Here is a 26,126-nt window from a genome sequence, read left to right on the forward strand (position 1 = left end):
AAGGTCTTTTGCAGTATTAATAACCCACCTGGGATGAGGTGTAATTGGGTCTATTTTATAGAAGATCGGAGTGAGGCCGTAGTGTTTCCGGCTGAGATGCAAATCCAGCTTTGCCTGACTCCAAAGCTGTGGTGCTCACACCCTACAGCTCCTTCAAAAGAACGGCATTCTAACATGTATACTATCATGTAAGAATTGAATCGCCAGTCTATGTCTGACGCAGGGTGCAGCATGCTTGGGGCTGGTGCATGGGGATGACCCAGAGAGATGTTGTGGGGAGGGAGGTGGGAGGGGGGTTCATGTTTGGGAATGCATGTAAGAATTAAAGATTTTAAAATTTAAAAAATAAAAAACAAAACAAAAAAAAGAACATAAGGGTGTTTGCCATCCAGTCAATCCGTTATCATTTCCATCCGCATCATCATCCTTATATCCTTAACTGACCTCTGCCCCCGAGCCACGCCCTCCCTTGCTCTTGTCTTGAGGGAGTAAGAGTCAGGGTTCAAATTCAGTGTCCCCATTCATCTGTATATACTGCACGCTGATTGCAGAGTTTGGTGTGGGGAGGGACAGAGATGAACATGACCGTCTCCTCTTCTCAGGAGCACCAAATCAAGCAGGGACAGCTAGTATACACCCACCACTAACGATCCCTTCAGGATTGGGAACACGGCAGCCTAAATGCCACCTCCTCAAAGAGACCTTCCTGGGAGGAGCTCAACCTGGTGCTCTGTGACAGCCTGGGCGGGGGTGGTGGTGGGAGGGGTTGGGGGTGGGGATGGGGTGATGATGGGGGGTTGTGGATGAGGTGGGAGGGAGGTTCAAGAGGGAGGGGACATGTGTATACCTATGGTTCATTCATGTGATGTATGGCGGAAACCAATACAGCATTGTGAAGCAATTATTCATTGTAAAGCAGTTATTCTCCAACTAAAAATAAATAAATTTTTAAAATATGGGAAGGAGAGAAGTGTATGGGGCACAAATGAGGCAAGATTGGCCATGGACTGACCGTTGTTGAAGCTGGGTGATAGGGGGTTTTCATTATGTTATTCTGTCTGCTTATTTTTATGTTTGAAATTCTTATAATAAAATAAATGCTTAAACATATATGTTCTGAAAAAAGAGAGAGACCTTCCCCTGGCCTCCCATCTAAAAAACCCTCTACACTCTATCACTTCAATCTGTTGTAATTTGCAAAACAGAACTTTTAACAGGATGACATTTTTCTTGTTGTTATACTTATTGGTTTGTTATTATCTATCTCTACTCCTCTCCCCTTCCTACTAGAAGTAGAACAGTTCCTGGCATATAGAAGGCACTTAAATATTTGTTGAAGGAAAGCTTGTCTTCTTTATCATTGAATCCCTAGAGCCTGAAACAGACTGGGTTTTTAATAATAACATTATCCAGGACTTATTGAGCAAATTCCAAGCATCCTTTGAATGATTCTACATGTGTTACATTGTCTGGTTCATCTCACTTAGCTTTACCAGACACCTCTGCGCTAGTTGTAATCATTACTCCAATTTTGCAAATGAGGAAACTGAGGCACAAAACAGCCAAGATCCCAGAGCTGACAAGAAGTGGGGTTGAATTACAAACACAGGCAGTCTTGATCCCAGAGCTGGAGTTCTTAACCACGATTCTAAATGTTTAATAAACACATGTATGATTGAGACAACTACAGCTAAGCAGAATGTGGGACTTAGAGGGCATTTGGGAGCAATGTGCTATGTGTAGAGAAGAGAATCAAGGCACTGTAGCTGACAGAATCAAACTGTTGATTAAGCTCAGTCATTGGATGGGTAGGATGTGAATGCGTGTATTCCAGAGTAGAGTCCAGAATTAGAACCACAGTGAGGATGAAGGAGAGATTAAGTACAGAGAAGGGAGAGTGGAGTGGGCATTAAGGCTGAAAAAGCCAGAGGGTCTAGAAAGTGGAGGGCTTCGTATGGGAACAGGTTAACAGGGAATGTTTCTGCACAGGGGGAGCCTCCTGTTTTAGGCTGTAATTAGCCTTTCTTTTATTCATTTACTTGGCTGCATAGGATCTTAGTTATGGCACACAGGATCTTCATGTGTCATGTGAGAGCTTTTATTGCAGCATAAGGACTCTCTGGTTGTGGCGTGGGGCTTATTGCTTCTCAGCATGTGGGATCTTAGTTTCCTGACCAGGGATCAAACCTACGTAGCCTGCATGGCAAGGCAGATACTTAACCAATGGACCACCAGGGAAGTCCCCAGGCTTCTGTTTCAACTCCAGTGCAGATTGCATGTCATATCTCAATTAACTGTTCAGTCATCTCAGCAGGTCACCATTACTGTTCCCATTGTACTCATGACCCTGTGGATGCTCAGAGAGCTGGAGTTTCCCAAGTTTGTGTATGTTCAGTTGCTTCAGTTGTGTCTGACTCTTTGAGACCCTAGGGACTGTAGCCTGCCAGGCTCCTCTGTCCATGGGATTCCCCAGGCAAGAATACTGGCGTGGGTAGCCATGCTTCCTCCAGGGGATCTTCCCGACCTGGGATCAGAAGTGCATCTCCTGCATTGGCAGGTGAATTCTTTGCCCACTGAGCCACCTGGAAGCCCCTTTCCCAAGTTTATTAGCTGTTAAATGGCAGAATTAGAGCTCTACCTCCTGCCTACCCAGGCTGTAAGCATTCCCACCACTGCAGGGAGAAAGAAAGGATGCCTTTTTTTTTTTTTTTTTAATGCTTTCCTCAACCTTCTGAGGGAAAGGGAGAGAATTCATGACTTTCCTCTCCCTTCTCAGCATTTGAGGCCGCTTCCTGGGGACAGAGTTTCTGATGTGGAGGGAGGGGTGAGAGGGTGGGCATGGTGTGGTTGGCTGGGGCCTTAGTGGTGAGAGAGCCCGGTGGAGGAGGGGAAACAAGTGGAGAGACAGCAAATTGTTTCTGGATGGAATTTTCCAGACGGGGCCTCAGTCAGAGAACAAATGTGCCTTCTGAATTTTCACTATAATTGTTATTGACCTTTAGTGCAAGAGCAAAATTGCTCTCCCGTACCCCTCCGCCCCCACCCCTTTTTACCAAATTGTTTTCCCTGACTTTTCAAAAATGAAATTTGGCTGCCTAGCCCCAACTGCCGACTATGGGAAAACAAAGCAACTCCTTATGGCCCCAAATGGAGCGTTGGCAATTAATCCATTGATCTCAGTAGAAAACCCTATTGTATCAGGGCCCGCCAGGAGAAAGCTGCATCCTGCCCCTCTCCCGCCCTGCACAGAACATTCATTGAAGTCAACCCCCAAATTGATGGCAGGATATGGCCCTAAAAGCCTCCAAATTAAAGGGGCCCAGAAAATAATGTTGGCTGGGCAGCGGAAGCCAGGGTGGAGGAGGTGGGGGAGAATGGGGGAAGGGGCTGAGCTTCCTCTGGAATCCATGGGTAGGAGCAGAGTGGCTGGGTGTAGAGTTTCTGGTTGCCCTTGACTCTCTATGCTCCTTAGCTTGCTCTGCAGCCTCAGACCCTCAGACGTCTCGTCTGCTGATTGTTTGGCTTTTTGTTGATGCTGTTGCATGTGTGATCAGTCATGTCCCAGTCTTTGTGGCCCCATGGACTGTAGCCCTCCAGGCTCCTCTGTCCATGGGATTCTCCAGGCAAGAATACTGGAGCGGGTTGCCTTTCCTTTCTCCAAGGGATCTTCCCATCCCAGGGATACAACAAGTGTCTCTTGCATTGCAGGCAGATTTTTTACCTTCTGAGCCACCAGGGGAGCAAATAAATGCTAAACAAACATTCAAAGGATGTTAAGCCTTCAAAGAACACCTACAGTATCAGTCTTGTCCTGTTGTAGGTATTATTCTCATTTTACAGTCGGAGAAATTTAGGCACCCCAAGATGGAATGACTTGTTTAAAGACACACAATTAAGTAGTTCATTCTGATCCAAAAAGAATGTAAGCTCTAGGAAAACCAGGATACTTTTTGTCTTATTCAGAGATACAGCTCCAGTGTCTATAGACCTATATCCAAAATGTTTCTAGTGTGGTGCTGGATATGTAGATGGTGAGCAAGAAATACTGGCTACATAGATGAAAAAACTGTATTTTGCTCTTTTCTAGGATATGTGGGGCCCTAATTCTTCTCTGTCTACCTCATTGCTATATTGCCATTTATCTAGTCCTTACATTTTTTCAGTAATCTTTCTATAAGGATCTTCTGATAAATCCCCCATAAAGTTCAGTTATAGGAGGGAATTGAGTTTCTTCAGACAAATAGAAAAGGTATACTTACTCTAATCTGAAAATAAGAACTATAATGTCTTTAAATTTCCCATTCTATCTTGGCTTCCAAGGAGTTCAGAATTGAATTTGGTGCTTAATTTCATATTTTCCTTGAGTTAGATTTTGAGTAGACTTTCTTCATGAATTTTGTGGTTTTAGTTCTTTCTCTGATTCAATTTTTGGATGTTGAGAAGACAGTCTAGTACTAATAGTGCCCACGATGTCAGTAGGACTGTATGTTGTCCAGAGCCTCCTACATGTCCAAGATCTCTACTGGGAAGCCCTATCCAAGCTCAGACTTAACTAAGTTTCATTGTTCCTCTAGACCAGTAGTTCTAGTAGTTTGAGGTGGAGGTGGGATGGGTAATTTTGCCCCTTCAGGGATGTTTGGTAACATTTGGAGGGATCTTTGGTTGTCACTGGCGTTAGTGAGAAGAGACCAGGGATGCTGCTTAACCTCCTGCAGTGCACAGGATGGCCCCACAACAAAGAATCATCTAGCACCAAATGTCAGTAGTGTCAAGGGTTGATAAACCTTGATCTATACCTGTGAACTGTCATGACGCATCTCATGGAAAGAACTTCTCTACTTTTTCCTCCTTTTTTGGCTGAAAGCACTCAAGGAAAGCCTTTGGCCAGGCTTCCCATATGTTCTCTTCTGAGCAGACTATCCACCCCCATCCCCCAACCCCCAGCTTCTGTCTTGCTTACACATGAGAGGAACCCAGACAAATGAGGGCCCTATCTTATCCATCTTCTGATCTTTCAGTTTGGCACAGTTTGTAGCATGGAGACTTTTCTATTTAAGGTACAAGGTGATCTCACATCTTTGGCACTGAGAGAAGAGAGATAATTTCAGAATGAAATAATTTTCTTTTTCTGATTGCCTTCAATTACACAGTCCCAAAGAGGAAGTTAATAAAAATATAGCTCCCCGGAGATCTGTACTGATAAGTTTTAAACAGAGCCTGAATATTTTCGCTGTGTTGGCATCACTGTGATGAAGGCAGTCCCCGTGTCCGCTTCTGCCATCCTGTGTTCTCTTAGTTGACTGTCAGTAGCAGCAGCCCTTTGGGCCAAGGGACAATTTTACTGCCAACAAGCTAGATCCATCCTGGCACTCTTACAACCTCTAAGCTATAATTTTTCTCCCTCACATCAAGCTGTCTAGTCTAAATTCCTGGGCATCTGCCTTACTTTCCCTGCTTGACACCTCAGGTCTTCCTGGGGCAAAAGTTAGACTCGAACTCAAGCCTCCTGAGCTGGAACCCTGCTGCCCATTCTCTTTTCTTTGGTGTGGGCAGAGAGAGGGAAGAGGCTGGTGCTGCTTTCCCGACTCATCCTCCACGGACTGGGTCCTTCCTGCATGAACCATGAATGGGATGATTTCCATGGCTCCATGCAGTTACCGCCCATTTGATTTTCAGCATTGCTTGTGACTCTGTCCCAGTGAGGGACCGTACCTCCGTGGTACTGCTATTAGGAGAGGTGAATTCACGCTCATTTAATCAAGTAGACAGCAATTCATTCCAGACCATTTAACTTTTGGGGCAAAAGTACTGTGTGACAAGCACTATGCCCACTGTTGGGCTCACAAGACTGATAATTTCCCATCACTTGCGCACAAAGAGAACAATTGGAAACATACAGTGCCCCATACGTAAGTGTTGTGACTGAAGTGAGCACAGGGGATTGGTGCCTGGAGGGTACCCATCTCAGGCTGGAGGATGTGCTCAGGGAAGCCTTCCTGGCGGAGGAGATGCCTGAGCTAGGTTGTAAAGGGCTTATATTGACTCAACCTGGTGGCTCAGCAGTAGAGGATCCACCTGCAATGCAGGATCTGTGGGAGATGCGGGTTTGATCCCTGGGTCAGGAAGATCCCCTGAAGCAGGGCATAGCAACCTGCTCCAGTATTTCTGCCTGAAGAATCCTATGGAGAGAGGAGCCTGGTGGGCTACAGTCCATAAGGTTGCAAAGAGCTGGCCGCAACTGAAACGATTTAGCTCTCCTTGGCGCAGCCAGCTCCTCTAGCCAGTCTGGTCTCCCCAGCAACTGTGTCACCCTGGCTCTCTTCCTCCTCATTCTTCTCAGCAATCACTCCCAACAACATCTGTGTTACTGTACTTGTGGTGGTTCTTTATTCCTAGACCAAAAAATAAATTAAAACAAGAGAGTGGTGGACCCCTTGATTTGGGGATCCTTTCTATTGGAGAAGTTATACCCCAGCCTGTGAGAAAGTTGTGGATCTCGAAGATTCAACTTGGGTTGACTTCAAGTCGGTAGCCAACAGCTTCCAGGAGCTCACTGTTTCTTGTTAGAAGCAGCTGCAGGGGTGGGGTGGGGTGGGGACACCACGCGTGTCAACCAGCTCCAGCCCTGCACCCCATCAGAGAAACCAGCCCCGAGAGGCCAAACCAGGAGGCAAAGTGGTTTTTTAATGTACAGGATAAAGGGACTTAAAAATTATTTACTTATTCATTTATTTGGCTGCAGCCAATCTTAGTTGTGGCACATGGGATCTTTAGTTGTGGCTTGTGGTGTCTAGCTCCTTGACCAGGGATTGAACCTGGGTCCCCTGCATTGGGAGTGCAGAGTCTTAGCCACTGGACCACCAGGGAAGTCCCAAGCACAGTATTTTCGGATCTTCTCGCCAGCTCTGAGAGATGGAGGTAATTGTCCCCATTGCCTGGCTAAATGCCTTGCTAATAAATGCAGGAGACAGGCTGCAAAAGCAGGGCTTTTCAGTTCAAATCTGCTGCCTTCACACCACCCCATTTTCTTCGCATGGCTGAGACTCCAGGACCGATGAAGAGCAAAGCAGAGCCCTGCCCTAGATTCCCCTAGGGCTTGCTTTTCACCGGGTTGCTTGGGAAATGAAACAGAACCAGAACAGAGCTTATGTGTTCTGTTATGTCACACCTCTTTTTCCCAAGATCTCAAAGGCCTGGGTCCATTTATCTAGATACTCAAATTCTCAACAGGGGCGTTAGATAGATGCTGAGAGGGAAATGCTGTTTTGGAAAGAATGAAACCATTCTTGCAGTGTTTATACTCAATTCCGGAGACCTGGTTAGAAAAATATTTTTAACAAACGGAAGGAAGAGTAACTATGCACTCACAAAATGTGGGCTGCTCATCGCAGTGAACCTTTACCCTGGGAGTCTGTTCCCAGGGCAGGGCATGTGCAGCCCCAAACGGCCGTTAGAAGATGAAAGGGAATCTTTCACCATTTCCTCCCATTGTCTGAGCTTTCTCCCTGCTTTGTCACCATAACATTCTTTTTTGGAATTCCATTAACATGAAGTTTTTCCCTCCCCCAGAAACAATTAAAAAGAGGAGTTGGCAAAGCCAGCCAGGAAAGACCTGTGGCTCACTCCTAAGTGAGTAACTGTCATGTGTCTTGGAAAGGTTTGCTGCTTCCAGTCGAAGAGGTTGGAGCTTGAAGAGGAAAACACAGAAGTATCCTCTCTACTGACTGCAAGACGTTCTTTAGACTCTACAGTGAGGCGCTGGGAGGGCTGAATATAACCCGGGGACCAGAAGACCGAGGCCCAGTCTAAATAGGAAGCTTTAAGCACTGGCAACTCTATTTAACTAATAAGGTAACTAACAACTTCAACTGGCTACTACATTTGTATATGTGTATGTGTGAAGCAGTCATTTGTAAGTAAAAGAAAAGGGTACTTGATTGAGGCTATCTGTCCGATAATGTGGTTTTCATCACTGATCTGAGTACTAATCAGGATGAGATATATATATGACTATATAGAATATATATGTATATTTTCTGTGTAAAATAAGTCTATCATTTATAAAATACTTGTTGTATTCTGGATACTTCATGAATATTATCTTGGTTAAACCTTATAACCATATTATGTAGTAGGAATTTTTATCCAAAAGTCCATATAAGGAATTAAGGCTAAGAGATCTAGTCAGTAGTGGAGTTAGAATATTTTTTTAAGAGCAGTTTTAGATTTACAACAAAATTGAGAGGAAGGTACAGAGGTTGCTAATAATAGCCCTGCCCCTACACATGCACAGCCCCCTGCCAATATCACTCATCAGAATGGTACATTTTTTACCGAGGACAAACCTACATGTCCATAAACTCTAAGGTAAAGTCCATAATTTACCTTAGAGTTCACTCTTGGTATTGTACCTTCTATGGGTTTGGGCAAATGTATAATGATTTATGTGTTTCATTATAATATCATACAGAGTCTTTTCAGGACCCTAAAAATTCTCTGTGCTCTGTCTATTCCATCTCCTCTTCCTCCTCACCCTTGCCTACTCCAGCAGCTAGTAACCTTTTACTAGTCTCTATAGTTTTACCTTTTGTAGAATATCATATAGTTATAATCATAGTGTGTAGCCTTTTCAGATTGACTTCTTTCACTTAGTAATATGCATTTAAGTTTCATTCATGTCTTTACATGGCTTGATAGCTCATTTCTTTTTAGCACTGAGTAATATTCCCTTGTCTGGATGTACCACAGTGTATTTATCCACCCACCTACTGAAGACATCTCAGTTGCCTCCAAATTTTTTTGCAGTTATAAGTAATAATAAAGCTGCTATGAGCATCCATCCACGTGCAGGTTTTTGTGTAGACATAAGTTGTCAGCTCCTTTGGTTAAATACCAAGGAGTGTGGTCACTGGATCATTCAGTAACAGTATGTTTTGTTTTTATAAGAAACTATCCAACTATCTTCCAAAGTGACTGTACATTTTATGTTCCCACCAGCAATGAAGGAGAACTCCTGTTGCTCCACATCCTCACTAGCATTTAGTATTGTCAACATTCTTGATTTTGGCCATTCTAATAGGTGTGCAGTGGTATGTCATTATTTTAATTCGCGTTTCCCTGATGACATATGATGTGGAGCATCGATTCACATATTGGGTGGGCCCAAAAGTTCATTTGAACTTTTCCATAAGTTGTTGGAAAAATCCAGATGAGCTTTTTTAGACATCCCAATACTTATTTGCCATATGTATATCTTTTTTGATGGGCTTCCCTGGCAGTTCAGCTGGTAAAGAATCTGCCTGCAATGTGGGAGACCTGAGTTTGATTCCTTGGTTGGGAAGGTCCCTTGGAGGAGGGCATGGCAACCCACTCCAGTATTCTGGCCTGGAGAATCTCCATGGACTGGGAGGCTACAGCCCTTAGGGTTGCAAAGAGTCGGACACAACTGAGCAAGTGGGCACAGCACAACATTTTCTTTGATGACCTCTCACTTAAAATTGGGCTTGCTTTCTTATTGTTGAGTTTTAAGTGTTCTTCATATATTTTGTACAATAGTTTATTACTAGATGGAAGGCAATGGCACCCCACTCCAGTACTCTTTCCTGGAAAATCCCATGGACGGAGGAGCCGCAGGCTGCAATGGGCTGCAGTCCATTGGGTTGCTAAGAGCCGGATACGACTGAATGACTTCCCTTTCACTTTTCACTTTCATACATTGGAGAAGGAAATGGCAACTCACTCCAGTGTTCTTGCCTGGAGAATCCCAGGGACAGGGGAGCCTGGTGGGCTGCCGTCTATGGGGTCGCACAGAGTTGGACACGACTGAAGCGACTTAGCAGCAGCAGCAGCAGATGTGTCTTTTACAATTTTTTTCCCCTAGTCTGTGGCTCATTCTTTTAACATGGTCTTTCACAGAGCAGAAGTTTTTACTTTTCATGAAATTCAGCTTATCAATTATTTCTTTCAAGGATTTTGTTTTTGGTCCTGTGTCTAAAAAGGCATGACCATATTCAAACTTATTTGGTTTTCCCCTGTGTATTTTCTAAGAGTTTTATCATTTTGCATTTCTGTGATCTACTTTGTGTTAATTTTTGTGAAGGAGTTTGTGTAAAGATTCTTCTTCTTTTCTTTTTCTTTTTTTTTTGCATATGGATGGATGGCCGGTTGTCCCACCATCATTGGTTGAAAAGACTGTCTTTGTTCCATTGTATTCCCTTGGCTTCTTTGTCACAGATCAGTTGATAGTATTTATGGGGATATGTTTCCGGGATCTCTGTTTTGCTCCATTGATCAGTTTGCAATTCTTTTACCAATAGCGCACTGTCTTGATGGCTGTAGTATTATAGTAAGTTTTGAAGCTGAGGAGGGTCAGTCCTTCAATTTTGTTCTCCTTCAGTACTGTGCTTTCTCCTCTGGGTCTTTTGCCCTTCCGTGTAAACTTTAGAATCAATTTGTTGGTATCTACGAAATAACTTTCTGGGATTGTGATTGGAAGTGCACTGAATCAGTAGCTCAAGTTGGGAAGAATTGACATTTTGACTACACTTTGCCTTCCTAGCCATAAACATGGAGTATCTCTCCATTTCTTTAGTTCTTGTTTGATTTCATTCATCAAAGTTTTGTGGTCCTCATTTAGATCTTTTACATATTTTGTAAGATTTATACCTAAGTATTTTGTTTTCTTGAGTAGTAGTCTTTTTAATTTCAAATTCCACTTATTCATTATTGGCATATAGGAAAGTAACTGACTTTTATACATTAACTTTTTATTTGCAACTTTTCTATGATTGCCTTATAGTTTCAGGAGTCTTTTTTCTTTTTCTTTTTTGTTAGTTATTCCGAATTTTTTACTTAGATGATCATGTCATCTGCAAACAGTCTTATGTCTTCCTTCCCAAACTGTGTACTTTAGAATTTCTTATTCTTGTCTTATTGCATTAGTAAAGACTGCCAGTATGATGTTAAATGGAGCAATGAGAAGGGACATCCTTGCCTTGTACCTGAACTTAGTGGGAAATTTTCATTTTCTTATCATTAAATATGATGTATAAGCTGTAGGATTTTTGTGGATAGTCTTTATCAAGTTGAGAAAGTTCCTGTACATTCCTGCTTTACCCAGTTTTCATCATGAATGGGGTTTTTAATTTTTTAAAAAATTTTATTGGAGTATAGTTGATTTACAATGTTGTGTTAGTTTCAGGTGTATAGCAAAGTGAATCAGTTATACATATATCCACTCTTATTTAAGATTCTTTCCCCATATAGGCCGTTATAGAGTATTGAGGGGTTCCCTGTGTCCCTAACTAATAGGATAACTAATAGAAGGTCCCTATTAGTTATCTATTTTATATATAGTAGTGTGTATACCGGAGAAGGCAGTGGCACCCCACTCCAGTACTCTTGCCTGGAAAATCCCATGGATGGAGGAGCCTGGTGGGCTGCAGTCTCTGGGGTTGCACAGAGTCAGACACGACTGAGGCGACTTAGCAGCAGCAGCAGCAGCAGCAGCAGCAGCAGCAGTGTGTATATAGCCTGGTGGGCTGCAGTCCATGGGGTCACAGAGAGTCGACATGGATGAACACTGCCCAAGAAGAGGAAGAGTGTATATATATCAATCCCCGTCTCCCAATATATCTCTTTGCCTTCTACCCTTTGACAACCGTAAGTTTGTTTTCTATGTCAGGTACTCTATGTCTGTTTTGTAAGTTCATTTGTGCCCTTTTAAAAAAAAAAGATTCCACGTAATAAGCGATATCATATTATATTTGTCTTTCTGTGTCTGACTTACTTCACTCAGTATGACAATCCCTAGGTCCTTTCATGTTCATGAATGGGTTTTACCATGAGTTGGATTTTTTCAAATAGGTTTTCTTCCTCTATTGATATGAGTATGTGATTTTCCTATTTTAGTTTATTGATACAATGGATTATATTAAATATTGAACCAGCCCTGCATACCTGGAATAAATCCCACTTGGTTGAATTAGGATTCTGCTCTTTCTGATTCAAAAGCCGCTCCTCGCACCACTGCATTCAAACACCCCTGTGGCCTCTAATGCTCATATTAGTATTCGGCATGCGCAGTCTTGTAGTCATTCATACGTTCAGTCAAGGGGCTGTCAGGTACTGTTCTAAACAGGAAGATTCCAAGTTGTAGAAGATGGCTTTTACTAGTTATCTAAAATTTGTGAACTTCAAGTATGTTTAAAATTTGTAAATGGAAATATTAATATTTACCTGAAGATTTGTTTGGGAGGATTTCTTGAAAGACATGTATGTAAAACATCTCAGGTTGTGCTTGGCATATGGTAGGTATTCGTATAAGATTCTTGGCACACTCACACTGGTCAATTTGAGAAGAATAATTATTTAAGGAGTTACAGACAGGGTTAGAGAAAGCAACAAAGGACAGTGCTCAATCCTGTCTAGCACTACCTAGCTAGACAGAGCTAATAACAGAAGGGGGATTTTAACTGTCCTCAGGCCTAAAGGAGTGAGAGGAAGGACCAGTTATGCAGCCATATAGAGAGGGCCGCTTTTCAGGAGCTGTGGCCTTCGGGGGAGTTCCATTAACCCACAGCCACCTGACACTGACGGAGCCGGGGGAGCCAATATCTGAACCTCGCTCTCCTCTCACTTCCTGATATCCTACTGGTGGTTCCCACTGGCCAAATCCAGCTGAAAGCCAGAGCACAAGGGGGCCAACTGATGTTCTTTATAAGGTCAGCCTTCTGGGGCAGAGAGTCAGATGAGATACGGGGAAAGTAGATCTGGATGGGCAAATGGAGACTGTCCAACAGAACACACTGAATCCAAATTCCCACTCTGAAATTGTTTCCGGTCAAATCAACATCCACAACACAGGGAAGAGTCTATTACAGGAGGTTTGAGCTGGATGAACTTCCACTTCATATTTGTCACAACCTGTCATGGTTCTCCAGCGTCTAACAAAACGTAGACTCTAAGCAGGCTTTAAAGATCCGCTATAATGGGACTTGGATCGTCTGGAGTCTTCCTCTCACTTGATATTGTGATTGATGTTGATGTTGTGAGCAAACTGGATTGCTCACCGTGGCAATCATGGAAGTCATAAGCCCTGTCATGACTCCATGCTTTGGCTGAACTGCTTCTGACAGCCCAGCAGGTCCTGGCCTCTTGCCATCGCCCCTGCTTTTCCAGCTCTTGGGGCACATCCCACTGCTTGCAGCTCCCTTATCATCTTAGGATCATTTTTCCTTTGCTTCTGCAGTTTGTGGCCTGCTTGTCATGATAGGATATACTCCATTCAACAAATATTTTGCTCCACAAACACTAAATACCCATTGAGCTCCTGGCCCTAAAATAAAAAGTAACTATGTGGGGAATTAGGACTGGTTTTTGCCCCTAAGAAGCTCATGTTCTTCCCAGGATTAGAACTCTCCTGTTACTTGGCAATCTTCCTTCTAGACTGTGGGTGTCTTGAGGGCAGGGTATCTGTTTAATTCTCTTTGTACTTCCAGTGCTTAGCAACTGTTTGGCACAGGAGTCCTTCAGAAAATGTGAAGCCATAGAAGAAACAAGGATGGAAAGAGGGAGGAAGGGAGGAAAAAAGAAATGAATTAATTTATTCCACAATGATTTGCTTAGTGCTTACAATGTGCACTCAACGTTCAGAAAACGAAGATCATGGCATCTGGTCCTATCGCTTCATGGGAGATAGATGGGGAAAACAATGGAAACAGTGTCAGACTTTATTTTTTTGAGCTCCAAAATCACTGCAGATGGTGATTGCAGCCATGAAATTAAAAGACGCTTTCTCCTTGTAAGGAAAATTATGACCAACCTAGATAGCATATTCAAAAGCAGAGACATTACTTTGCCAACAAAAGTCCGTCTAGTCTAGGCTATGGTTTTTCCAGTGGTCATGTATGGATGTGAGAGTTGGACTGTGAAGAAAGCTGAGTGCTGAAGAATTGATGCTTTTGGTGTTGGAGAAGACTCTTGAGAGTCCCTTGGACTGCAAGGAGATCCAACCAGTCCATTCTGAAGGAGATCAGTCCTGGGTGTTCTTTGGAAGGAATGATGCTAAAGCTGAAACTCCAGTAATTTGGCCACCTCATGCGAAGAGTTGACTCATTGGAAAAGACCCTGATGCTGGGAGGGATTGGGGGCAGGAGGAGAAGGGGACGACCGAGGATGAGATGGCTGGATGGCATCACTGACTTGATGGACATGAGTTTGAGTAACCTCCGGGAGTTGGTGATGGACAGAGAGGCCTGGCGTGCTGCGATTCATGGGGTCACAAAGAGTCGGACACGACTGAGCGACTGAACTGAACTGAACTACAATGTGCCGGGCCCTGATATACAATGAATAGCACAGGTCACACACAAGAAGGGTGTGTTGGTGTGTGTGTGTGTGTCAGCACACACATGTGCATGAAGTCTGAGCAATTGGTGATGAATGCCTGCAGAGTCCCGAGGACAAATCAGAGGATGCTCTCTTGACTTCAGCTTTCTGAACTGAAGCTTTCATAATCCAGACGAGAGAAGAGAAGGGATCTGTTTCAATGTCCGACTGAGTGATTGAAGGATGGTGTGAGAGGACTCTTCAAACAGTTTCTGAAAGCAGGTGATTTTTTGCAAATGAGGGCTTGTCGGCATATGGTATTTGGATGATATAATTTCTTTAATTGAAAGTGTTATCTTAACCAGAGAGTTTTGCAAAACCCCAAAACAAAGACATCTGTTGCTGTTTTTGTTCTTTTCCCCAGCAAACAATCTGGTGGTGAAAAATAGGAATGACTAAATGGGACGCCAGGGAAACTTGTGGACATGAAAAACAAACCCCTACATCTTTAAAAGGGGGGCAATTAATCAAGGCACAAGGCAAGCAGCTTGTCACAAGAGCCTTCATGTGACATCTTGGGTCCTGAAGCTCTTTCTTTATATAACAATAATTATTAAGAAAGAACCAAGGGGGTGGGTTTGTGGCAAATTTAATGCATTTCTCTGTTGTTTGGGGACCTTAGCTGTCAGCTCTGTGCTGCTGGTGCCTTGGCCTTGTCTCCAGGTGGAGACCCTTTGATCCACTGGTCTCCTGGACATCTCTTCCTGATGCACCTCAAACTCAGGTGATCAAAACTGACCTCATCAATCCACCAGAACAGCTTCTCATGAATTCTCCATTTTGGGGAGTGCCCCACCACTTATTCAGTCCCCCAGGACCTTCCCCCTCCTGGAGACCAGCACAAGCCGAAATCAAGGCACATGGCTTCCCTTGGGAAGATCTTCCACTCTGCTCCCTTTTCTTCACCCCCACCACCACAGCATCCCTCCCTCAGATCGTTGCCATGGCCCTGCCTCGCTCCAGACCTGTATCAGTCAGGCTCATGGCAGGAGGCAGAACTTGTCTCACATGGTTCAACTGAAGAGCCATTAACGAAGGGGCAGAGAGGTGGGGGCAGGGTTAGTGTTACGAACAAGGAATATCGAGGCACCCAGAGACTAGGAAGTGCTGGAAGCTGTTACCACCTCTAGGACGGGAGAGACAAGGGAATAAATAAAGATGATGAAGCAAAGAGAGAACTAGAACCATGGAGGAAGGACTACTTGGTGGGAAATATCGGAAAGGCTATGCGGCAGCAGGGAGGGAACGGGAAAGAAATCACGTGATGACTGCTTCCTCTGCCCTGCCTGCTGGAGCTTCCTTCCCACTGTTTGAACACAGAAGTCCAGTTCCAGGGGGGGCAGAAGGTGCAGTCAGCAGAGGTCCGTCTCCTGGGGCACAGAGCTGCAGAGAAGGGCTGAGGTTGGGCCTGGGAATATGGAAGAGAAGGACTGTGAATGCATAGCCTCTCCCCTCTTATCTGTTCAACACTCTGATATCCATGTGCTCATTCTAAGACCCTGGTGATGCCTCTTCTTGAATTGAACCACTTTTTCTTCTAGAGTCGTTTGCTTCCAATTCAGTCCACACACACAGCATTCAGCATCACACTAGTGACTGGGAGTCGCCTCTCTAACATGTCACTCTTGGTCTCTTCTCTGAGACCACTAATCTCATGCTCTGCTGTGAAACCATCCTGTCCTTCAAACCCTCTCTTTAGTCCCTCTCCCACTTCCCCACCCGCACCAGGAGCTGAACCACTTTCAAAACTCTCCAAAGCTCCTTAAATTGACACTGAATATTCCTCTGACCCTTTCTGACCTCCCTAGTCCTGTTTCTTACCACTCCTGGTCCTTACTCAATACAGTAGCTCTACTGTATTGCTCCTAAATCCACCATGTTGGCCCACATCTCCATGCCTTACTAAATGTTCCCTTCTTTCCCTGGAATACCCTCTTCTTCCTGCCCAAACATTCTCAATACCTGCCTGGGAAACTGCAAGTCTTCCAAACCTAGTTTAGATGTCACCTCCTCCAGGAAGACTTCTCTAACTGTCCCACTCGCCTTCCTGAATTAATCACACCTGCCTCAGAGTAACCTTCATTATATCTATTTTTGCACTGTTGATACACTTGTGGATTGTTTTTAAACCTATCTGTAACTCCCAGCCAGACTGGCAGCTCCTTGAAGGCAAAGACTGTATATCATGTATCTTTGCATCCCAGCTGATCGCCGTAGTGCTTGGAACCTTAAATCTGTTCAGTAGACATTTAAGGAAGAAAATAAAGCAAGAGAAGGAAGGAGGGATGAGGGAGGAGGAAGGAAATCATTTTAGCAGCTCAAAGCCTTTTCAAGTACCTTGCCTCATCTGATCTTCACAAACAGTTTAAATGCTGGGGTAGGAATGTCTGGGTTTCCCTAGTGGCTCAGTGGTAAAGAGTCCTCCTGCAATGCAGGAGATGTGGGTTCACTCCCTGGGTGGGGAAGAGCCCCTGGAGAAGGAAATGGCAACCCACTCCAGTATTCTTGCCTGGGAAATACCATGGACAGAGGAACCTGGTGGGCTACAGTCCATGGAGTTGCAAAAGAGTCAGACACAACTTAGGGACTAAACAACAGGAATGGTTACCTAGGATAGGCACTAAGTCTCAGAAACAATGGGAGGAGGCAGCAGTGAGAAGAGCTGAGAATTGGGAATCAGCAAATTGGATTTGAGCTCCAGGTCTCTAACTTATGGGATATGAGTTCTTTTCTGAACTAAAAGCTTCTCTCTGAGTCTTTGCTTCATCTTTGCAAATTGGGCATAATAATGATTTTTACCTCCCAGAGCTGTGGGCGAGCCAATGTGTGAAGATGTTTCATGCACTACACAGGGACAGACAAATAAAAGGGATATTAGGACCACTTTTCAGCATGCACTGCCATTTTTAGTAGTTCTAATTGACTAATTGACATCTTCCCAGCTGTCCTACCTTTTATGCCCAAACGAACAGAAGGCTGAGAAGACTCTTCCCACAGTGGGAAAGTTTCTCCTTGGATTTTCAGAGTTGTAATGGAAGCCCCAGAACACACCTGGAGACCACCTAGACCAGTCATTGGTCTGAAAATACTAAGGTCACCCACTACCAGCTTCTGTGACAAGGGGTCACAGGTTTCGCACACAAGTGGTCACTCACTGTAGTACAGCGGCCCCTTCCATCTTTGGAAGACTCTGGTTGTCAGAAACTTCTTCCTTTGAGCAAAATCTGTCTCTCTATAGTTTTTTCATACTGTCTGTGGTTCTAGGCTTTGCAGCCACCCAGGAGAGGTCTATCTATGCTCATTCCAAGGGACTGTCTCTTCTGCAATGAAGGCAACTCTGTTGTCCTCTAAATTGTTTCTAAGCCAAGTATTTCTCATCCTTCAGATGTTCTTCATCATAGAGTCTTTGAAACCTTTATTACTCTGAGGGTCTTATCAGAATTTTTCTGTCTGCTAGTAATTCCTCATCAGACCTGTACCAAATCACTTGATTGCTTCTCTTTAGGGCATCAACACCACAGCAAGCCACTGTATGTCTAAAACAATAACTCCATGTATGGGGGAGGGGCTCCTATGTCCAGATGGAATAACTGAGGTTCTGTGAAGTGCCTGCTTGCCCGACTTCATGTAGATGGTAAATAGTAATGTAGGGCTTATATCCAAAGCCATCTGGCTTCTAGAGCCCTATGTTTTCTATTGCCAGTTATACCTTCTTTTGCTCCAGTCAAGAGATGTAAAAAAGAACAGAAGTGTTCACTGGTTGATCTCCCCCACTGAAGAGCAGTCTCCTTCATGAGAAGATGTGATGGGGCTGGTTCCTAATCATCAACAGAGCCTTCCATAGAAGAAGCACTTGAAAAGTGATGATCTCATCATCATCATTATTAAACGCTTTCCAAAGCTTGCCAATTGATAAATTTTCCAATTGATTCTGTGATCTCCATGTAATATATAGGGAAGAATTTTGGAATCGTGTTACTCAAACATGTTACTCGAAGTGTGATCTGTGTACTGTTATCAGTTGGGTGTCAATCTGCAAACTCTTATGGGTCCTTGGTGAGATCAGTACAGAAATTGAGAGCAAACTGAGAAATATTACAGAAATTTGGCATCCCTATGGCATAAAATTATGTGATTTTGTATTTCACAAAAGATTGAGACTGAAAACCTGGTCCATCACCATAGACATTCTGAGAAGCAGGGACGCAAACCATTTGCCCAATGATTGGTTCTATTAGGTTGGCCAATGATTGGTTCTGTTGGGTTGGCCGCAGAGTCTGTTTGGGTTTTTCCATAAGATGTTATAGAAAGACCCAAACAAACTTTATGGCCAGCACAGTAGCTCCTCTGTAGAAGGACTTGAACTTCATGTGGATAGTAGAATCAGTTTAGCTCAGCTTGGCAAAACGCCAGCCATACTCACCTATTGTGTGTTGTGTGATGTACCAGGAGCTGTGGGGAATGCAGGGATGAGCAAGGTGTTGGGTCTTCCACACGTAGCACTCAGCTCGACTGTGGGCACAGAATAGATGCTCAGGAAATGCTGTTGAATTCAAGCTTTACTTGAATGTCATTTGCAATCCTGCAGGCTACCGGAAGCGGGGCTATCTTCAGGACTCCTTAAACCTGGTGGAGAATCCCTGAACATATGGCCTACAGTGGTGAGTTGTAAGCAACACAAAGTAGGCTTCCCTTTTGTGGATCTCCAAGTGTTTTGCAGAAAAGGAGATACCGAGACCCCCGGTATTTAACCATGTACTTGCTTGGGCTGTTTTGTTCTCTTCCTGGTAGTCATATCTTGCCAATGGGGCTGCTTACTCTTGGAAAGTAGAGGCCACATCTTAAGACCACATTGTCTCAAATTCAAAGATATACTTTTCCTTTCAAATTTCATTTTTTCTGAAATCAATCTGTATGGATCTTACAGTTGATATGTACATATTACATAATCTCTCTTTCCTTCTCTTCAACCTGAAAGTTATTATATTAGCAATGTTTCTTTAAATCAATGTTATGTTAGAATTAAGAAATACTGTAATTCTATAAGTGAAGAATACAGGTATTAGCTAACCTTGTTGTGGTAATCATTTTGCAATATATGTGTATCAAATCATTACACTGTATACTTTAAACTTACACATGGTATATGTCAATATCTTAATAAATCTGGAAAAGAAAAAAAAAGAAATACTGAATTTCATGGTACTCAAATCACTGTCAGCACCTTGCTGGACATATGTAGAATGCTCCATAAATATCCCCTGGTTGGTTTATTACCTTCTGTTTTTAGAAACATAATTTGGAGTCATCTTAAAGCAGTATCTTTGCTGTTTTTGTTTAGTGGCTAAGTTGTATCTAATTCTTTGAGACCCCGTGGACTGTAGCCCACCAGGCTCTTCTGTCCATGGGATTCTCCAGGCAGGAATATTGGAGTAGGTTGCCATTTCCTTCTCCAGGGGATCTTTCTGACCCATGGATCAAATGAAAGTCTCCATTATTGCGGGCAGATTCTTCACCACTGAGCCACGTGGGAATCCCTACAGTTGAAATATATATTTGTTTACTAATTTAGCCCTAGGAGCAATCCTTTCTCACTAGTAGCTTTATTCCTGCTCTATGGATGAGGAAACTGAGGCTCAGAGGGAGAAGCTATGGTTTGAGCAGGGCCAACAACAGGTTGGAGAAGGCAATGGCACCCCACTCCGGTATTCTTGCCTGGAAAATCCTATGGACGGAGGAGCCTGGTAGGCTGCAGTCCATGGGGTCGCAAGGAGTCGGATACGACTAAGCGACTTCACTTTCACTTTTCACTTTCATGCATTGGAGAAGGAAATGGCAACCCACTCCAGTGGGTTCTTGCCTGGAGAATCCCAGGGATGGGGGAGCCTGGTGGGCTGCCATCTATGGGGTTGCACAGAGTCGAACACGACTGAAGTGACTTAGCAGCAGTAGCAGCAGCAGCAACAGGTCATTTGCTGAACTGAGAGTCTGTGCCCTTTCCACTGTTCCAAGCTGGTCATCTGTGTACCTTGCAAAGCCTGATTCAAAAATTACTCTTTCAGAAAGATGTCTTTGATTCCTTTCCCCAGGTGCTGGTGACCTTTATCTTCTCTATACCTCTCTAACACTCTTCCTGTGTCCAGCTAATAGCCTTAGTGCTTTATGCCTTACATTACAATATTTTATGCACGTCCTGGTTCCCGCCATTAGATACCAGTTCCTTGGGAGGCAACTAAGAGACCAGCCTCTGCTAGGAGATGTTAGCACCTTTCCACAGATTTTATATTTCCTCTACAAAACATAATTTAAGGCATAACTCTGTCTAGGTGGCTTGTCTGTGATGGTAAGATGGGATTCTGGTTCCAACTGAGATTCTATCAGTCTACGTGTCCTGGAGTGATTTAGTTTTATTTATTTATTTTTTTAAGCTTTAAAATAACACAACTTACTCTCTGACAGTTGTGAAGGTCAAAAATCCAAAATAATTCTTAAGGGGTTAAAATCAAGGTGAAAGGAGAGCTACTTACTTCTGGAGGCCCTAGGGAGGGATCCATTCCTTGCTGGAAGACTCTAGAAGCAGCCAGCATTTCTTGGCTCCTGACTGCATCATGGAGTGATTTAGTTTTAAATTCAGCCTGCCTCAATATGATTGTTTGTTTCCTAGAAGTAATGGGGGCTTCCTATAAGGAATGAGGATTGGGGGCTGTAAGTATAAGATATACAAATTTCTTCTCAGTATAACAAAATGATATCACTAACAGTAATAAAAGTCAATGTTTCTGTAGCATTTTATAAATTAAAAACCACTTCCCATCTGTTACGTTGTTTCATTCTCATAATCACCTTATAGGGTAAGTAGCCCTATACCCATAAAGGGAAACTGAAGCCAAGAGTTCTCCAAGGCCCCCACTGACAGCTGGTGAGTGGCAGAGCCAAAGCTAGAAAGCAGTCCTCAATCTCCAGACTCACACTGCTTTTAACAATACAATAAAGGCTACTGTGGCAATGGTTATTCTTGTAACAGTACGCTGTTATCGTTTAGTCACTCAGTTGTGTCTGACTCTTTGATACCCTATGGGCTGTAGCCTGCCAGGCTCCTCTGTCCATGGGCTTTCCCAGGCAAGAATACTGGAATTCTTGGTTGCCGTTTCCTCCTTCAGGGGATCTTTCTGACCCAGGAATCAAACCCATGTCTCCTGCATTGGCAGGTGGATTCTTTACCACTGAGCCAGTTGGGAAGCCCAATTATATTAATACATGGATTTATATACATTACTATATACACTATGTACTCTAGTTTTGCTTTCAAATTAATTAATTCTAGTTTTTACAGTTTCTTTTCTACTTCCCATCACTCTTTCTCTCATGTGGAGGATTCATTAAGAACAACACTTTGGTAAAAATGTTTACAAGTTTCATCTTCTTATTTAAAAATAGTAAATTATCTACATAGAGTTTTAGCATTCTAAAATATAATACTTTTGGTTATTTTTAAAAATTGCTATTTTTATGAGCAGTGAGCTTGTTACTATATGTCTTCACTGTTCTGTTAATTTTATCAATAATAAATTATTTTTTTTTTTACCTTTTGCCATCTGGAAATTGCTTTCTCTAATTTTTAATGTCTCTTGCTTTTTCTTTATGTTTATCTGACTTACACGGTTACATACTTATTATTTTAAACTTTTCATGACAGTTTATATACCAGTCTATTATATAAAAATATCACCATTTTTTGTTTTAAAATCTAATCAGAGAGTTTTTATCTTTACAAGCGTTTTTTCTGTTTATTCATGTATGCTTTATAGCTCCTTTAGCATCTTGGTTAATAGGGGGTTTATAAGAGCTTCATGTCTTTTTCAATTCCAACTTTCATGAAATCTTATTTTATTACCTCCAACCTCCTCATCTACTCTTCCCTTTGTTTCCAAATCTCTGCATATTTCCCCAAGGAAACCAGCAGATTGGATATATCAACAATTCAGTGATATATTTATATAAGGGTAGTACTTCTCAGACTTTTGTATATAAGAAATATTTAAAAATAGTATATTTATCGATACCAAAGGACCTTATAAATATCATGTGCATTTGAATGAAAACAGAGAGGAATAATAAGTTTTCTGGATGATCTATTTGTTGTAAGAAATGATCACATTTTATCCATATGTTCAATGTACAATCAACATTGAATAATATCAGAAATATATGGTGCTTTTATAAGAAATATATGTAACAAAGACCAACAATCATCCAAAAGGCAGTATACATGAGCTGATCCGAGCTGATTCAAGCTCTCTATGCATCATGCTGCCATGGAATGTTCCAGGTCTGTGCGTCCACCAGGCATTCTAATTAGGGTGTGCTATTTCTCCACTTTTTCTGCCCAGACCAGATTATGCTTTAATATAGTATGATCATATACTGTATTAAAGAATACACACACACACTTTTCTTACATATATGCGAACAACAACAACAAATGTGTTACATTACATTTTAGAAAAAAAATTCCAAGATTTTTTTTTTAACCCTTTATTGATTACTTTTTCAGGACAGCAATTATTACATGGATCTCAAGATTTCACAGAAAATAATTTGGGAAAACTTACCTTAGGAAAAACTAAGTCGTAATAATTCTGGAAAAGAGAAGACCATGGTGCACTGATAAATGTGAAGATGACATCATTCATCCATCTAGTAACTCGTTCTTATGACAGACACTTATGAAGCACTTTCTCTCGGTCAGACGCTGTGCTCAGCTACTACAGCTAAGATGCTGAACAGGCCATACTCCTGGCCCTTATGAACATCACTGTCTCAAGTGAGTGGTCATAGGAAGGTGTGATGGGTGCCCTAGTAGCAGGATAAAGTGAGCACGGAGAGGGCGGCTCACCTGACTGGGGCGCAAGAAGGCAGTCTTATAGGAAGCCTGGATGGCTGAGGAGGCGTTTCCTGTTGGTTTTACGTATTCATTTATGATGCGTTTGTTTGAGTGTGTCAGGTCTTAGTTGCAGCATGTCAGCCCTTCATTGCTGGCATCTGGCTTCTCTGTAGCTGGGGCACGTGTGCTTAGTTGCATGTGGCATATGGGATCTCAGTTCCCTAACCAGGGATTGAACACATGTCTCCTGTGTTGAAAGGCAGATTCTTAACCACTGGACGATCAGGGAAGTCTCAGAAAAGAGTTTCATGGGAGGGAACACCAGGGCCACCACTCAAGCCCAGAGAGGAAGGTCCTCTAGCTGTGCGTAGTCTGCGGGGACACACCTAGCTGTCCATGGTCCAGAGAGCGCATGATCTCAGTGGTAGTGTGAGCAAAAGCCCCTCTCTGCTGAGCATCAGTGTCAGGTCCCAAACTTATATTCTTGGAGGAGTTTCAAGAATTTGGGATGTGGTGGGTCCCAGGGGCCTCAGGAGATGATGATGGACAGTATTGGTGATTTCTATTCATTAAACATCAAATATAGTTGAAAGGGGCTGTCCAGTGGCTAGAGGGTGCTATTCAATGGCGGTATATTGTCTCAGATGCTAGTTGGGGGTCGACCCAAATGAGGTGAGAAATCACAGCTGCCTAAGACCCTTTATACCAAGGCTAGATGTCTTTTCTAAGCCTTATAGATTGAATACTAGTAGATCTTTAGCTCATAGAAATGGCCTAATGATTATGTCCACATGATTCTAAGTCCTCTAAAAAGAAATTCACGATGTGACCTTAGACAGTTCATCTCTCTGGGTGCTAGTTTCACTGTCTATAATTTGAGAATCACAAACAGGATCAGGGATGACAAATACGTGCCTGGTGTGTTATTATTCTGCATTCACACATCCAGGACCGATATCCTTAATCGATTGCTACACACCCTCCGGCTGAATCCAAACACGGACGCAGACTCTGTTTCAACACTGCTCCACATGTCACTGTCAGATAAACCCTCATGTTTCCCCTGGAATCTGATGTTACTTTTGGTTCTAACATTTTGCTTTTAAGGAATGTAGGTAACTGTTCAGTGCATGTTCAGTCTGTATGTGAACAAAAAAAAGTTAAACCATCATGGCATGTTGAAGTCCTGGGGGTAAGAATGATTTAAGTTTCTGTACATTCAACAGGAATAAGAAGCAGCATGTATTTGTCTGTTTGTTTACTTGAAATTGTACTGTACAACTGTGGGACATTTTTGACACCCTTGGCCCCCCAAGTGTGCCTGGTGTTTGCTGACAGTATTGCATTTCTGAGATCTAAATTTTTCAGAGTTGAGGGGCTGCTTGCCATTTAAAGAAAGGTTGTGGTGATTCCATCCAATAGACAAATCTTGTGTATTACAGGTAAGTACCCTGTGATTTTTCTGTGGTGTTTTTCAGGTCTGTTATTCTTAAATGGAACATACCGAGTATTAGCTAAATTAAGTGAATTCTTCACTGAGCACAGGAAATTTGGGGGTTTTCACCTTTTAGTTTTATAAAATAATTTTTAAAAGGTTTAAAATCCAGAAATATTAACCTTTGGTAATGATGTTGGAGGTGTGGTAAACTGGTATTTGTGTCTGAGTGTTCAAAACCTCCCTTCTGCATAGAGATTGAGTTGCTCCCTGTCCTGCAGACTAATCCAAGCTTAGAACATTCTCCCAGCCACAGCAACTCTGCTGAGCTGGGAGAAGTGAATTGGTCCAGTCCCATAGCAGGAAATGCCTAGCCTACCTGAGCCCTGTAATACATGCTAAGTGTCCCCTAAAGAATTACTTCCAGGTTCTAGGAAGAATCCGAAAGGTGAAAGAAACTTGGAGAAAAAAAAAAAAACTGGAATCTTTTTCTTTCACCTTTTGGCATCATCCTGCTCTTCTGATATCAACATCCTTCTCCCAGAGCCTGGCTTACTCCAACTCTCAAGGGGCAACATGGTCTTGTCCACAGGGAGCTTAAAATCTTCAGGGAAAGTCAGCCCTATTAGAGGAAACTGTGCAGTGATTTGTTCACTTAGCATGTGTCTCCTGTTGACCTCCTATGTTCCAGGTATAGAAGAGATGATGGTGTCGCCTTCTCTGCTGTCAAGAAGATCAGCCTAGGAGAGGAAGTAAGCCAATGAAGCAGGTGGTGCTGCAGTGGCAGAGGGTTACAGTACAACTGGAACACAGTGGGACGGATATGACCCATCCCTAGGAGGGGATGGCCTTGTGATTGGCCAAGACACCCGGGAGATGCTGACCATCTGAGTCTGACGGACTAGCAGGAGCTGGCTACTGTAGGGATAGAGAAACCAAAATGCAGATGTAGAGATCACAAATGTTAGGGCTCGTCTCTAGTCTTCGGAGAAGGCGATGGCACCCCACTCCAGTACTCTTGCCTGGAAAATCCCATGGACAGAGGAGTCTGGTAGGCTGCAGTCCATGGGGTCGCTAGGAGCCAGATACGACTGAGCGACTTCACTTTCACTTTTCACTTTCATGTATTGGAGAAGGAAATGGCAACCCACTCCAGCGTTCTTGCCTGGAGAATCCCAGGGACAGAGGAGCCTGGTAGGAGGCTGTCTATGGGGTCGCACAGAGTCGGACACGACTGAAGCAACTTAGCAGCAGCAGTCTCTAGTCTTAAGAAACTTTCCATCTTCTAAGAGCAAGACTAGACTTCATTGCTGAGTTCAGGTGGGTCAACAGACTTTTATGGAGTCTTTGTTATGTACAGCAGTGAAAAACTGCTAAATGAGAACACTAAGGTGGCTCAGATGGTAAAGTGTCTGTCTA

At 43.1% G+C, this 26,126-nt stretch overlaps 1 non-coding gene across 1 annotated transcript; it reads right to left on the reverse strand.

Moving 5' to 3' along the window:
- On the reverse strand, positions 6,795-6,867 carry TRNAG-CCC. Its single transcript has one exon. It is a non-coding gene; the product is annotated as a tRNA-Gly (tRNA).

This window comes from Capra hircus, chromosome 3 (assembly GCF_001704415.2).
Source record: "Capra hircus breed San Clemente chromosome 3, ASM170441v1, whole genome shotgun sequence".
NCBI classification, from domain to species: Eukaryota; Metazoa; Chordata; class Mammalia; order Artiodactyla; family Bovidae; genus Capra; species Capra hircus.